Source organism: Silene latifolia, chromosome Y (assembly GCF_048544455.1).
Source record: "Silene latifolia isolate original U9 population chromosome Y, ASM4854445v1, whole genome shotgun sequence".
Classification (NCBI taxonomy): domain Eukaryota; kingdom Viridiplantae; phylum Streptophyta; class Magnoliopsida; order Caryophyllales; family Caryophyllaceae; genus Silene; species Silene latifolia.
Window position 1 is genome coordinate 36714066 of NC_133538.1, and position 15121 is coordinate 36729186.

At 39.8% G+C, this 15121-nt stretch overlaps 1 long non-coding RNA gene across 1 annotated transcript; it reads left to right on the forward strand.

Annotated features, from left to right (window-relative positions):
* Nucleotides 1-13092: 13092 nt before the first annotated feature.
* On the forward strand, nt 13093-14847 carry LOC141633126 (uncharacterized). The gene is made up of 3 exons (XR_012537929.1): nt 13093-13329; nt 13919-13976; nt 14592-14847. It is a non-coding gene; the product is annotated as an uncharacterized LOC141633126 (long non-coding RNA).
* The last annotated feature ends 274 nt before the right edge of the window (nt 14848-15121 follow it).

Here is a 15121-nt window from a genome sequence, read left to right on the forward strand (position 1 = left end):
TCTTATAATATTTGTCCCACAAATGCTTATAAGTATTATGTTTAATTATCTTACATAATTAAATATTAATTTGATCATACAACAATTATGTGATAAATTAATAAACATATATTCACTCAACTTATTGAGTAATATTTTACCATTATATCAACATATAATGGGTCCCATAACAGCTAGTTAGCTAAGTTTACAATCCTTTGTAAATGTAAATAACTAATTACCTCTACCTCAAAATATTTAAAAAACTCAACTTAATTTAGTGAATTATTATAGTAATCCACTAAATCGAATATTATTTAATCACATTATAATAAGATACAAAATCCAACTCATACAAATAAGGGATTAATAAATCTGTATCGAATACAATTAATTAATTATTTGTTTGAGTCTCATCCTATAGGTGTGACCTTAAGGGATCAACTGATCACCACCGTCAACACGACCGTAACGTTAAACTCTAGTAAGCCAATCGTTCTTGATTTATGTTGATCAGTTGACTATATAATTTATCATCCCTTACGTATTCTTAATTTGATATTTAAACATGTGATCACACTATTGTTGAGGTCACATACTCCAACACCAGTGAGGTTATCGGTATGTATGGGCGTGTCCCGGTACCATGGTGGTAGTCGTTTGATGTTATGTCATTCATACTAGTAGTCATGTTGCATGTTCATACACTTGAGTCGTGTCACACTTCATTTGTTTATTGAAACTGACGTTTATCATGTATGTGCAATTGTCACCTATCTCTTTTGGGGTGTCCTGTGTCGATCCATATGATATCATTTTGTCATATGGGGAGCAGGCTAAGTGCAGGTTATTTGGATAACTCACAGGAGATGGGACAAAATTTATGAGTCACAAGACGAGTATAGTTGGTTAGAAGAGTATAGTGGTCATGAGTTGTATTTATTCATTAGTTAATGGTTTGTAATCACTAAACTTGTCATTTATGATAAATGTTTCTTTATTGTATCTCCGATCTACCGTCTTGGGAAAATGCGAAGGTAACATCTCCCAATTACCTTGGCCGGGTAAGAAGGGGGTGTTACACAAAGGCTCAACAGGTGCCAACCCAATGCTAGAGTGATAGCTGTTGTTGTATGAACATTCTATCAGATCCACTCTAACCCCCGAACTCCCACTAAACTCCATAGCACAAGCTCGCAACGTATCCTCTAGAGTCTTGATAGTTCTTTAAGTTTGACCATCTGTCGCATGATGAAATGTTGTACTCATCTTTAAGGTAGTCCCCATCAATTCTTGTAACTCTTGTTAAAACCGTGATATAAACCTCGCATCTCGATCCGACACTATATCCTTTGGTACCCCATGTAATCGTACCACATGCTTCCTTTACCCTAAAGCTAGCTGAATCTTACGCCAAGTATCGTTCAATAGAATAAAATGAGCTGACTTTGTTAAACGGTCGATGATAACCCAAATCATATTGTTACCCTGTTGAGTCCTTGGTAACCCCACCATGAAATCCATAGAAATCGATTCCCATTTTCATTTCAGCACCTTGATGCGATCCCGCTAAGTGTTCACAAATTAAGATGTGGTCGTTGGTCACGGTCGAATCAAAACACAATTTATAGCTCCACAAACAACTCTACAATTAGTAAAGAGGCAAGTAAAGGTCGGATCCCAAGGGACGGGAGTTGAAATGAGATTTCTATCGTAACTAGTGGTGTCTAAGGGCTGTCACAAATTGGGTTGATGTAGAAGGTTACTAAACTAAAATAGCAATGAAAATAAACAAGCAAGATGAATTAAAGGGGTGTAAACAATTGATTAAAGGCACTAGGGTGTCATGGGATCATAGGGGAATCATGGGATATGATCATACAAACATGTTCTCAAATTATAAGCAAGCAATTATTGTTGTGATGGATTGAGTTGGGTTATATCTTACAATCCTAGGAAAGTTTGGGTCCCGGAGTCGAATCGATTAGATTGTACAACACCTACAAGTCGACTTAATCTTCCCTACTCAACAACATGCATGGTCTAATGAGACTCGAGTTGGGTTATGTCTTACAAGTCTCATTGAAAAGATAGAAGATGATAGTAAATGCAAGGATTCATAGGCTTAGCATTTCATCAAATATAACATGTGTATGAGTTGAGATCAAAACAAGCAAGCAAATAAAACATGAAAGCATATTAATTTAAGCATGAATCATTCCTCATGTTGGTTTCCCCTAATCACCCATTAACCCTAGCTAAGAGACTACTCACTCATTATCATGTTGATCATGCTAGCACGGTTGTCAATCATACCAACAATATGAAACATGATGAATAAATGAAAGTAATTAACAATAATTAAAAAGGGATTAAGAGATTATACCTACTAATGATTCCAATAATAAAGCAAAGATAAAAGAAGTACTAGAATGCTTGATTGAGAGGTTGTCAATCTCCCAACAATAACCCAAATAATCTTCAATTACCCAAAATAAAGGATGAACAAGAGAGAGATTAAAGAACTAAAACTTGGATTAAAACTTGATTAATACTTGATTACAATATTAAAGAGAGATTTGATTGATATTAACTACACTAATTATTGATAAGAAGAACATGCTCCTCTAATTAGACTAATGGGGTATTTATAGTGGAAATTAGGGAGGATGCATTAGGTTAACTAAGGGCTAAACTAGTAATTACACTTTTTAAGTTGAGCAAGGAGGAGCCGGTATTTTCTGAGAGAAGGGCTTCTTTCTTCGTAGCTTGGAGAAGACAATCCGTGCTGTGCTAGAATCCGGGCGGATTCTGGCGTTGGAATCCGAGCGGATTCAGAGGAATCCGGGCGGATTGTGGAGGTGGAATCCAAGCGGATTGTGGCAAAGCCGCTCGGATTATGCTGCTGCGGGACGGACGGATTGGTGACAATCCGCTCGGATTATCAGTCAGCAACAAATATTCTTTTCTTCTTCCCTTTTCTTCATAAATTCCTTGGGGATTTCCTTTGGGACTCAAGGATCCTTTCTCAACATTGCTCTTCTACTATAATATGTACAAAGGCCTTCTAATCTTGTCTCTCCTTGATGCTTGGTCATTGAATTCGATCAATTTAGTCTCGTTTTGCCATGAAAATGCAAGATTCTTACTCCTTTCCTACCAAGGGATCAAAATCTCAAAGAATATGCAAAACAAAGAACTAAAGATAAGAAATGACCCAAATAAGCACTAAAAAGCATGGGAACAAGGCTAATTCGGGGGCTAAATATGCGCCAATTATGGTCACATCAAATATCCCCAAACCGAACCTTTGCTCGTCCCGAGTAAAGAGGTGACAAAGACTAGGACCAATACTAACCTATCCTAATAATATAGCCGATATGAGACAATTAGCGGGTCTCACTCCGCCCCTTCAACTCACAACAAGACAACCATGAGGTAGGATGCCTTCTTGCAAGGCAAGGTGGGTCTTGCCAAAATGGCGACACATCCAAAATTTAAGCACACAAAAACATATAATGGATTCATCTACAAAAAGAATAGCCACTTCCTCATCAAGTGGCGGAGGCACTAAAGAGGAACAAATTTAAGAGCATGTAATCCTTCACAAATACTAGTTCAACAAATTAATAAGTCTAAGAGGATGGCACTAAATCACCTCCAAATGGTGTTAAACTAGACTACTTTTGTCCTCAATTTCCAAATGCTTTCGTCAAGAGCGATCGGATGGTGGTGGAATGATGATCCCTATGATGCTAGTGGCATATGACATGACAAGTCTCGAATTCTCAACAAAAGTAAAGGTCATGGATCGTCCCAAGCTCGACCAAGTGGCTTGACAAAAGGCTTTTTGGGAATGAAATGCTCAAATCTTTATTCACAACGGGTGGATATGACTAGTATTCAAAATTGTCCTCATTTCACTTTCACATTTCAAAAATTTAAGATGGGGTTTGTCCCTTCTGGGCTAGTGCCCTTTGCTTTCGCCAATCGCTTATTAGGCAACCGGTTAACCTCTAGACAATAGCTTTTCGGGGTGATAGTCACTCTGTCTCTGGGCGGCCGAATTCACAACCGTATGGGGGCCCAATTCAATGGATCCCGCACCAAAGCACATCGAAGTGGTACGCCTCCATCAAAACAACTTAACTTTCTCAACTTTCAACAATTCATAACATTTGAGGTTTCCTTGGCATTACATTACTTCCAAATGACAAAATTTCTTTGAATGAGCACTTTAAGCTTATTGATAGAAAATATTTTTGGGTTGCCTTACCACAAGGTCAAACAAGGTCACCTAGACAAGTTAACCAAGTCCACATCGCATCACGGGGTTGGATAGGTGACTCACATGCAAACCCTTGACTAGGCCTTGGGTCATGGGTCAAAAGACACTAGTATGACACTATCTAGGGTGTTTTACAACCATTCTAGTAGGCAAAGTCTTAAGTCGAACAAGTATGTATAATGGCTTAGTTGCTCTTGTCAAAGTTCCTAAATAGGCATTTTTCAAAACATTTCTAACATGCAACTACATGCCATGATGTTACTAATATAAACATCCTAATGCAAGTGATTCTATCAACTAATATGACATATAAACTAAATGCAAGTCCTAAGTTCACATTGTTATACCGCATCAATCAAAATAAAGCCACATAGTCATTAACATAAAGAGGAAAAAGGAGATTGGAAATATCATACCATGCGGTCTTCAATATCCTCATGTCTCGGATGTGGCGTAGTCAATCAATGTGAACAAGGATAGAACAAACACAATATATATACAAGACAATATATACAAGACTACAACAAGAAATAAACATGTTTTTGGGTTTTCAATTTTCAAATTTTTATGATTTTTGAAATTTTTCAATTTTTTTGGATTTTTGAATAAGAGTTAAATGTTAGAATTCCCATCCCCACACTAATATGGGCATTGTCCTCAATGGCCAAAATGATGGAAATTATGCAAATATGATGCATGATTTCTATACTAAATGCAATCTACACTAAGCTATGCTACATGATGCATTGTTTTTGTTATGACGGAGAGGATAATTTAGATTACCTCCCGTTGTGTATGCATTAACTTCCCCAAACCGAGTGAGACACTATTGCTAATGTCCAAGGATGGGTGTAGTTCATGCACACACTATGCTATGCATGAAACTAATTTGTCATTTTGGATTTTGAAAATAGGAACGATAGAATGAGAACACCTCAATGGTACCGAGGTGTGAGTCCTCTAATGGGGCTAGGACTACTCCAACAATGATCAAAATTATATAAAATACAAAGGTACAAGACACAAACTTCTTTTCATGAAAAATAAAGATAAAGAGGAGAGATGAGAAAACTTCACTTGAACTTAGGTGGGTGCTCTTGCTTGCTCTACCTAGTGATGAAGTAGTCTCCTAGACATCGGCATCATCTCCCTCTATATCGCTATCCCAAATATCCTTTGAAGCATCACTTAAACTTGGATCCATGAATTCGTCTTCCTCACTCTCAAGCTTCACCGTGTCACCTCCACAAGAATTGCCACACTCCTCCCCTTGTCTACCGTTTGCCCCTTCATTAGCCTTCTCCGAGTTGGGAAAGAGCAAATCCATTTGAGCCCATGAGGGGAAAGCTCCTTCCTCACTAATCCGTCCTTTTTGAGCCATCTCATGGTATTGGGGGTAAAGAGCATAGTAAGTGTCCACGGAGGTCTCATATTGACGGTAGTGTAAATCTTGTAAAATTCCCGTGACAAAGTCGTCACGGGGGAGGATGAAGGGATTTTGATGGTTATATGGTTGGTAGGGAAAGGGGTAGGGAGGCACTTTTATCTTCTCATTTTGGGTTTGTTGTTTTTGTTGTTGCGGTGGTGGGTTTTGAGGTGGTGGAGCTTGCTTTGTTTGACTTGGTATGAGGTAGGAGGGCATTGGGGACAAGCTTCCTCTTCTTGGGGAGATCCGTGGTAGATCGGTTATTGGGAGATAGATCGGATCGCTCCCTTTTGTCAACCACTTTATCCGCTTATCGACCCCCTTAAGGGTTATCCAATGGTGTTGGACGATAAGGAGATCTTCATTAATTCTCGTGCTCCCCGTAAGTGGAGTGTACTCATTGTTCTCATTGAAGCTTGGGTTGAAGTGCTTTGCAAGTCGAGTTATGAGTCCTCCATTCACTATGTGCTTCATTCCATCATCATCCCCATTTCTAAACTTTGCCCATTTCTCTAGCAAAACTAGAGGTGCATTGAAGTGATACCCATCTCTCCCTTGAATGTTGAGGTATGATTCCATAAACACAAGGTCCAATTGGTTCACGATGGCCGGATCTCGGCGGGCGAAGAGAGTAGCCGAAAGAAATCGATATGTAAGCCTCAAGATCGGGTTTTGGATGTGAAAAGCAAGACATTCCTTGGTAAGAATGAAATCCCGGCCCGTCATGGCCCTCCACAAAGATGCAACACTATACTTTTTGGGCTTTGATGTTCGGGTAGGCGAAACATCAAGTCCAAACACATTTGCGAACTCTAAAAGGGTCATCATCCTAGCAACATTCTCCAACCTAAACTCTATGCATATCACTTTGTTCACGGTTGTAATTTTCAAAAAGCTTAAGAATTCTAGCACAAGGGACCGATAGGTTGGTTCATACATGCGAAAAAGGGTTGAAAGACCAAAAACCTCAAAGAGAGCTTCTACTTGGTGAAAAATCCCAAGCTTTCTCAAGGTAGCATGACAAAGAAATTTAGTGGGAAGAATATTCTTACTTAGGAGCCGGTGGAAGACTAATCTCTGCACATCATTGAGGAATTCCACATTTGAGAAATCATCGAGCCTTGTGAGATCTACAATCTCTACATGTTCCCTTCTAATGGTGTTGAGATGGGAGGTAGAGGAATTTCCCACCATCCTTGGTCTTCTTGCACTCCTAAAATAGGATCTCCTTGGTGCCATTCTTGCTTCTTTTGTTGGGTTGTTTTGATTTGTGAAAGAGTAAGGACGTTCCTTGTTGATTGAGTGTTGGAAACCCTAGAAAATTGGGGATTTTTGATTTTGTGGGTAAAGAGAGTGATTTGGATATGTATGGGAGTCATAAGGAGGTGGGTTTTATAGGGTAAGTGGAAGGAATAGTGATGTGTCATTGTATGTGTGGTGGGGGTATTTTAATTAGGAAGAATTCGGGTCAAGACACCGTGAGAAGACGAGCGGTTTCGAGGCGAAGACGCTCGGATTCTTGCTCCACGGGACGGGCGGATTCTTGACAATCCGCTCGGATTCTCGCCACGAAAAATTTCCAAAATTTTGACGCCTCAAGACGGGCGTCCCGAGCATAAGACGCTCGGATTCTTTTAAGATGGGACGGGCGTCTTCTTGAGAAGACGGGCGGATTCTGCTACAGAGATTTTCTATGAAATGCACAGGTAGAAAGACGGGCGTCTTTCTTCAAATCTGGCCGGATTCCTCAAGACGGGCGTCTTCTTTTCTTGGACGCTCGGATTCCACCTCAGTCCAGAAATCTTCAATTTCTCAGCATAGCTGGACGGACGGTTTTTCCACTAAACGCCCGGATTCCTGTAAGACGGCCGGATTACAGGGAATCCGCACGGATTCAGGCTGCGAGTTTTGACTTCTTCTCCTTTATTAGATGCGTCCCCACACTTGAGCATTTGTTCCTTCCTTCATTCAAAAATCATTAGTAACCCTCCCTTACTTACGCTCATGAAAAGAGTTGTTTATTAAAACAATATGCAATAAATAAATACAAGTTAGAAGGTTAGTATATTTACAAGTGGTGGTTTAGGGAGGACTCCACCAAACTCTCCCTTAGATGGTCCTTTCAAGGGGGAGGAGGCCCGAGGTAGGTAGCCTCGACCTCTCCAACAAACGCTCCTTCATAGTAGGGCTTCAACCTTTGACCATTTACCTTGAACTTGCTTCCATCTTCTGCCTTGAGTTCGAAATCTCCATATTTTCCAACTTCGGTTATCACATAGGGACCCATCCATCTAGAGTTCAATTTTCCCGGAAAGAGTCGGTAGCGGGAATTGAATAGAAGGACTTTGTCTCCCTTGTGCAGGCCTTTTGTCTAATTCTTTTGTCATGAAGCAATTTTGTTCTTTCTTTGTAAATCTTTGCATTCTCATAGGATTGTAGTCGGAACTCCTCCAACTCTTGGATTTGAATCATCCTCCTTTGACCGCTCAATTTGAGATCAAGATTAAGTGCTCGGATTGCCCAATAAGCTTTGTACTCCAATTCGATTGGCAAATGACATGCTTTTCCATAGACAAGCTTGTAGGGGGGCTCTATGGGAGTCTTATAGGCCGTCCTATAAGCCCAAAGAGCATCATCAAGCTTTGTGCTCCAATCTTTCCGAGTCTTGTTCACAACTTTTTCAAGGATTTGCTTGATCTCTCTATTTGAAATTTCCACTTGACCGCTTGTTTGAGGATGATATCCCAAGCCGGTTCGATGTTGAACACCATATTTGGTCAAAAGGGATGCAAGCTTCTTCTCATGGAAATGTGTTCCTCCATCACTAATGATTGCTCTAGGAACTCCAAATCTTGGGAAAATTATCTTCTTGAAAAGCTTGGTGACCGTTTTTGCATCATCATTTGGGGTGGCAATTGCCTCCACCCACTTTGAAACATAATCGACGGCCACAAGGATGTACTTATTCCCATTGGATGTCACAAAGGGCCCTTGGTAGTCAATTCCCCAAACATCGAAGATCTCTACCTCTAGAATGCCCCTTTGTGGCATTTCGTTCCTCCAAGATATATTCCCCGTTCTTTGACAAGCATCGCAATGAATGATGAATTCTCTTGTATCTTGGAACATTGTAGGCCAATAGAAGCCCGATTGGAGAATTTTTGCAACGGTTCTCCTTGCTCCATGGTGCCCACCGTAGGGTGATGAATGACACCCTTCCAAGATTCCTTGGATTTCCCATTGAGGGATGCATCTCCGGTAGAGCCCATCACTACACTCCTTGTAGAGGTTTGGGTCATCCCAAAAGTATCTCTTCACTTCGAATAGGAATCTCTTCCTTTGGTTGTGGTTCAAATTTGGAGGGAGCACTTTTCCAACAATATAATTGGCATAATCGGCAAACCATGGGGTAATGTGCCTTTCAAGTTGTGTTTGAATAGCCATCGAAATATCGTCAGGAAATGAGTCATTGATCGGGGTTTCTCCATTTTCATCATGAAACCGGATCCTTGACAAGTGATCCGCCACTACATTCTCGGCTCCTTTCTTGTCTCTTATTTCCAAGTCAAATTCTTGAAGAAGCAAAATCCATCTCAACAATCTTGGTTTTGCCTCCTTCTTTATCAAGAGATGTCGGAGAGCACGGTGATCCGAAAATACAATCACCTTGGATCCAAGCAAGTAGGAACGGAATTTATCCAAAGCATATACAATGGCAAGAAGCTCCTTTTCGGTTGTATCATAATTCACTTGGGAGGGGTCGAGGGTCTTGCTTATGTAATAGATGGCATGAAGAGCTCTCCCTACCCGTTGGCCAAGAACCGCTCCAACGGCGTAGTTGCTAGCGTCACACATAATCTCGAAGGGTAACTCCCAATTCGGGGGTTGAATGATTGGTGCCGAGATTAATGCTTCTTTGATTCTATTAAAAGCTTCAACACACTCGTCACTAAATTGGAATTGGGCATCTTTGAGCAAAAGTTGAGTGAGGGGTTTTGCTATTTTCGAAAAATCTTTTATGAAACGACGATAAAAACCCGCGTGACCGAGAAAACTTCTCACCCCTCTAACATTCACGGGAGGTGGGAGTTTCTCTATCACCTCAACTTTGGCTTTATCGACCTCGATGCCCTTTTCCGAAATCAAATGACCTAAGACAATTCCTTCATTGACCATGAAGTGACACTTTTCCCAATTTAAAACAAGGCTAACATCTTCACACTTTTGCAATACAAGAGAAAGATTATGCAAACATGAGTCAAAGTCCTTTCCATAAACACTAAAATCATCCATAAAAACTTCCATTATGGTCTCTAAGTAATCGGAGAAGACACTCATCATGCATCTTTGGAAAGTGGCGGGGGCATTACATAATGCAAAAGGCATCCTCCTATATGCAAAAGTGCCATAAGAGCATGTGAAGGTGGTCTTATGTTGGTTATCCGGGTGTATAGGGATTTGGAAGAATCCCGAATACCCGTCAAGGTAACAAAAGAATTTGTTGGAGGCTAACCTCTCAAGCATTTGGTCAATGAATGGTAAGGGGAAGTGATCTTTTCTTGTTGCGGAGTTTAATTTCCGGTAGTCAATGCACATACGCCAACCGGTGATCATTCTTGTGGGTATTAATTCATTCTTTTCATTTGTCACTACCGTGGTACCTCCTTTCTTAGGTACCACTTGGACGGGGCTAACCCACAAAGAATCCGATATGGGATATATGATTCCCGCATCAAGTAATTTCATGACTTCTGCTTTGACAACTTCTTGCATGTGGGGGTTCAATCTTCTTTGGGGTTGAATGGTAGGCCTATGGTCTTCCTCTAGATGAATTCTATGCATGCAAAAGTCGGGACTTATCCCCTTAAGGTCATCTAGAATATAACCTATATCCTTCTCATGTTGTTTCAACACATCAAGCAACTTTCCCAATTGGTCATCATCAAGTCTATCATTAACAATCACGGGTTTGGTCTTTGATTCATCAAGGTAAGCATATTTCAAATTTGGGGGAAGGGGTTTCAAAGTAGGAGTTTGTACCTTACTTTCTTCCTTTGGAGTTTCATTGAGAATTTGCTCCATCTCCATTAGACATTCCATTCTCATAGCATACTCAACTTCACTTTCATCAACCTCATCATATTCAAATCCCATGATGGGTTCCTCTTGCTCTTGAGTTTGTAAAATATCCTCTAGGATGGATTGCTCATCCTCTATGGGTTGACATGCTTCTACTAGAATATTATGCACCAATTCAGATTGTGCACGAGTAAGTTCCTTGTTAGCTAGAGCGGCCTCAAAGAGATCCACCTCCAACTCCCAATACATGCTCTTAGCCTCACTTGCTTCTAAGGCTTCTAATGCTTGCATGGGATCCTTGAAGTAAGGGATACTCAAGTGGTCCTCTACAAAACAGTCTATGAAATCCATCTCGCATAATATCAAACAACTCGAAAAATGATTAGAACAAACCTTGAGGAGTTTTACTTCCTCAAGGCGAAGAAAGACACAACTAATAACAATAAAAAGAAATCTAAATCAAACATACACCGTCCCCGGCAACGGCGCCATTTTTGATGCGATCCCGCTAAGTGTTCACAAATTAAGATGTGGTCGTTGGTCACGGTCGAATCAAAACACAATTTATAGCTCCACAAACAACTCTACAATTAGTAAAGAGGCAAGTAAAGGTCGGATCCCATGGGACGGGAGTTGAAATGAGATTTCTATCGTAACTAGTGGTGTCTAAGGGGTGTCATAAATTGGGTTGATGTAGAAGGTTACTAAACTAAAATAGCAATGAAAATAAACAAGCAAGATGAATTAAAGGGCTGTAAACAATTGATTAAAGGCACTAGGGTGTCATGGGATCATAGGGGAATCATGGGATATGATCATACAAACATGTTCTCAAATTATAAGCAAGCAATTATTGTTATGATGGATTGAGTTGGGTTATATCTTACAATCCTAGGAAAGTTTGGGTCCCGGAGTCGAATCGATTAGATTGTACAACACCTACAAGTCGACTTAATCTTCCCTACTCAACAACATGCATGGTCTAATGAGACTCGAGTTGGGTTATGTCTTACAAGTCTCATTGAAAAGATAGAAGATGATAGTAAATGCAAGGATTCATAGGCTTAGCATTTCATCAAATATAACATGTGCATGAGTTGAGATCAAAACAAGCAAGCAAATAAAACATGAAAGCATATTAATTTAAGCATGAATCATTCCCCATGTTGGTTTCCCCTAATCACCCATTAACCCTAGCTAAGAGACTACTAACTCATTATCATGTTAATCATGCTAGCAAGGTCGTCAATCATACCAACAATATGAAACATGATGAATAAATGAAAGTAATTAACAATAATTAAAAAGGGATTAAGAGATTATACCTACTAATGATTCCAATAATAAAGCAAATATAAAAGAAGTACTTGAATGCTTGATTGAGAGGTTGTCAATCTCCCAACAATAACCCAAATAATCTTCAATTACCCGAAATAAAGGATGAACAAGAGAGAAATTAAAGAACTAAAACTTGGATTAAAACTTGATTAATACTTGATTACAATATTAAAGAGAGATTTGATTGATATTAACTACACTAATTATTGATAAGAAGAACATGCTCCTCTAATTAGACTAATGGGGTATTTATAGTGGAAATTAGGGAGGATGCATTAGGGTTAACTAAGGGCTAAACTAGTAATTACACTTTTAAGTTGAGCAAGGAGGAGCCGGTATTTTTAAGAGAAGGGCTTCTTTCTTCGTTGCTTGGAGAAGACAATCCGTCTTTGTGCTAGAATCCGGGCGGAATAGGGTCGGGACGGGCGGATTCTGGCGTTGGAATCCGAGCGGATTCAGGGGAATCCGGGCGGATTGTGGAGGTGGAATCCGAGCGGATTGTGGCAAAGCCGCTCGGATTGTTCTGCTGCGGGACGGACGGATTGGTGACAATCCGCTCGGATTGTCAGTCAGCAACAAATCTTCTTTTCTTCTTCCCTTTTCTTCATAAATTCCTTGGGGATTTCCTTGGGGACTCAAGGATCCTTTCTCAACATTGCTCTTCTACTATAATATGTACAAAGGCCTTCTAATCTTGTCTCTCCTTGATGCTTGGTCATTGAATTCGATCAATTTAGTCTCGTTTTGCCATGAAAATGCAAGATTCTTACTCCTTTCCTACCAAGGGATCAAAATGTAATACTCCGTATTTTATAATACTACTTAAGTCGGGTTAATTGTTTAGTCGATAATTACGTCAAGTTGTTTTACTTGACTCGCGTGGTATCGTAAGATCGAGTACGTCAAGTTATTTTACTTGACTCGCGTGGTATCGTAAGATCGAGTTGTTTCGTAAGTTAATTGAGATGGGTTTATATGGAATTCGAGATGTGAGCTAACCCATTTACCCTCGACCCATTTGAGTTTACCCAAATGTTTAATCCAATTAACCCAACACCCAACATCATGTCTTTAACCTAATTTTTACCCTAACACTACACAACCCTCATCTCACCTGCCTCCCTCACTTCGACGGCACGCATTTTCAGATTCACACAAAGAGCCTTTCATTTGATTGAAGATTTCTCATCGATTCCAACCTAATTCGATTTCCCTGTTTGTAAGTCGATTTCATTCCATTGTTTATACTGTTTTAATGTGTTCGTCTTCAAAAAGTTTGAAAAGAGAGTCCTATTTATTTGATGTCTAGTTTATGCATATAAAAGCTCGTAGTCAAATTCTTTATGGTTTGTCCTAGGTGATTTATTTATGAACATGTCGCTGAAAAGTCCGCGAATCTGATTTGGTTGTGGAAAATGATTTGAAACCTAGATGATAATAGGATTTGGAATTTCTGAAAAATAATGTTTTAAACTCGTTCTATGAATCAATACTTTTTATGCGACGGTTTCTGTCAGTTTTTGGAAATCAGTCTGAAAACCCTTGATAAGTTTGGAATTTGAGAAAAACACGTTAGATATAATTTGTAGCTAAGACTCATGGGGTTTCAATCCAATTGGCCTTGTATCAATTTGATTTTTCTGGAATTAGTTATGTATTTTATTCCGAGTCTGTCATGTCTTTGGAAAATCGGGAAAAGTCGTGTTTGTTCTTTAAGTTGATATTCCTATTAAGTTATGATGAGTCTAGGTGGTGTGCATGATTATTTGATTGAGTAGGTGGTAATTATACATAATTATGATATGTAGGTGATGGATATGTGAAGGATCGTAATTGGTTGCTTGTGTGTGCTTGGATTGCGAAAAGGTAGGGAAATACACTTGACTTCTTATCGTGTTGTTGAATTGTGTTGACTTGTTTGTGTTTCATATGACCAAATTGTGAACGTGACTTGATTCGTGGTTGTGGATTACGCTATGATATGGTTGACTGAACTGTTCGTGTTGAGTGTGTTATCACAACATTTGGTAGGCGGCATGATTTCATTCATTGATATACATATTGTATTGCATTGTTTCTTGTTGGGCATTCATATGCATTGGAGATGGAGGATGTTGTGGTGATGTGGTGTGGTGATGATGATGTTGTGATAAGGCCCGTGGCGGGTTCTGCGGGACTTGCCCTGGTGTCCTCAACATGCGGTGCGGATCGGCTACGGTCGATATATATAGTCTACAGGGATCGGTATGGCTGGGTTGTCCGGGTTATGAGATATGAGTTATGAGATATGAGTTATGAGATATGAGTTATGAGATATGAGTTATGAGATATGAGTTATGAGATATGAGATGAGATGGAGATGGAGGTGACGGAGGAGCATGCATATCATATTTTGTTGTTGCATTATATTACCCTACTCAACCTCGTGGTTGACCCTGTGCATTCGTGAACACCTGTGATGAACCTTTTAATGGGGAGCAGGTTGACAGGTACCTCAGAGACTGATAGGAGCTGGATGGGAAGAGAGCTTGGATTGCCTGACTTAGAGCTAGCCCACTTTTATTTCTGTTTAGTTATCAGACTTTATTTTCAGTTTGAGACTTGTTTCATTTCAGATGTATAATTATATAAATTGCCTTGGAGTTTAATTTATTATTCACTACCTCGGGAAACCGAGATGGTAACAGTCCGGTTTATTAGGGAATGTCTTGCTAAAGGCTCCTTCATAAACCGGGGTGTTACAAAGTGGTATCAGAGCATACGATCCTCAGGCCTAAACCAATGAACCCAATGAACGTAGGATGTGTCTAAATAAAATGAACCCCTGGGAATAAACTGTTAGGAGCTCACAGTGCGGTTAAGAAGGCGCCCTTAATGCGTGCTCTTTTGCCCTCTCAGTTTTGAACCAGGTAACCCGAGAGAAATTGGTGTAATGGGGTAGTTAGAAGGAAACCTTGGATATAATCGAGTTGATGTATACCTTGAGACCCATATATTCTAACCATTCTGCA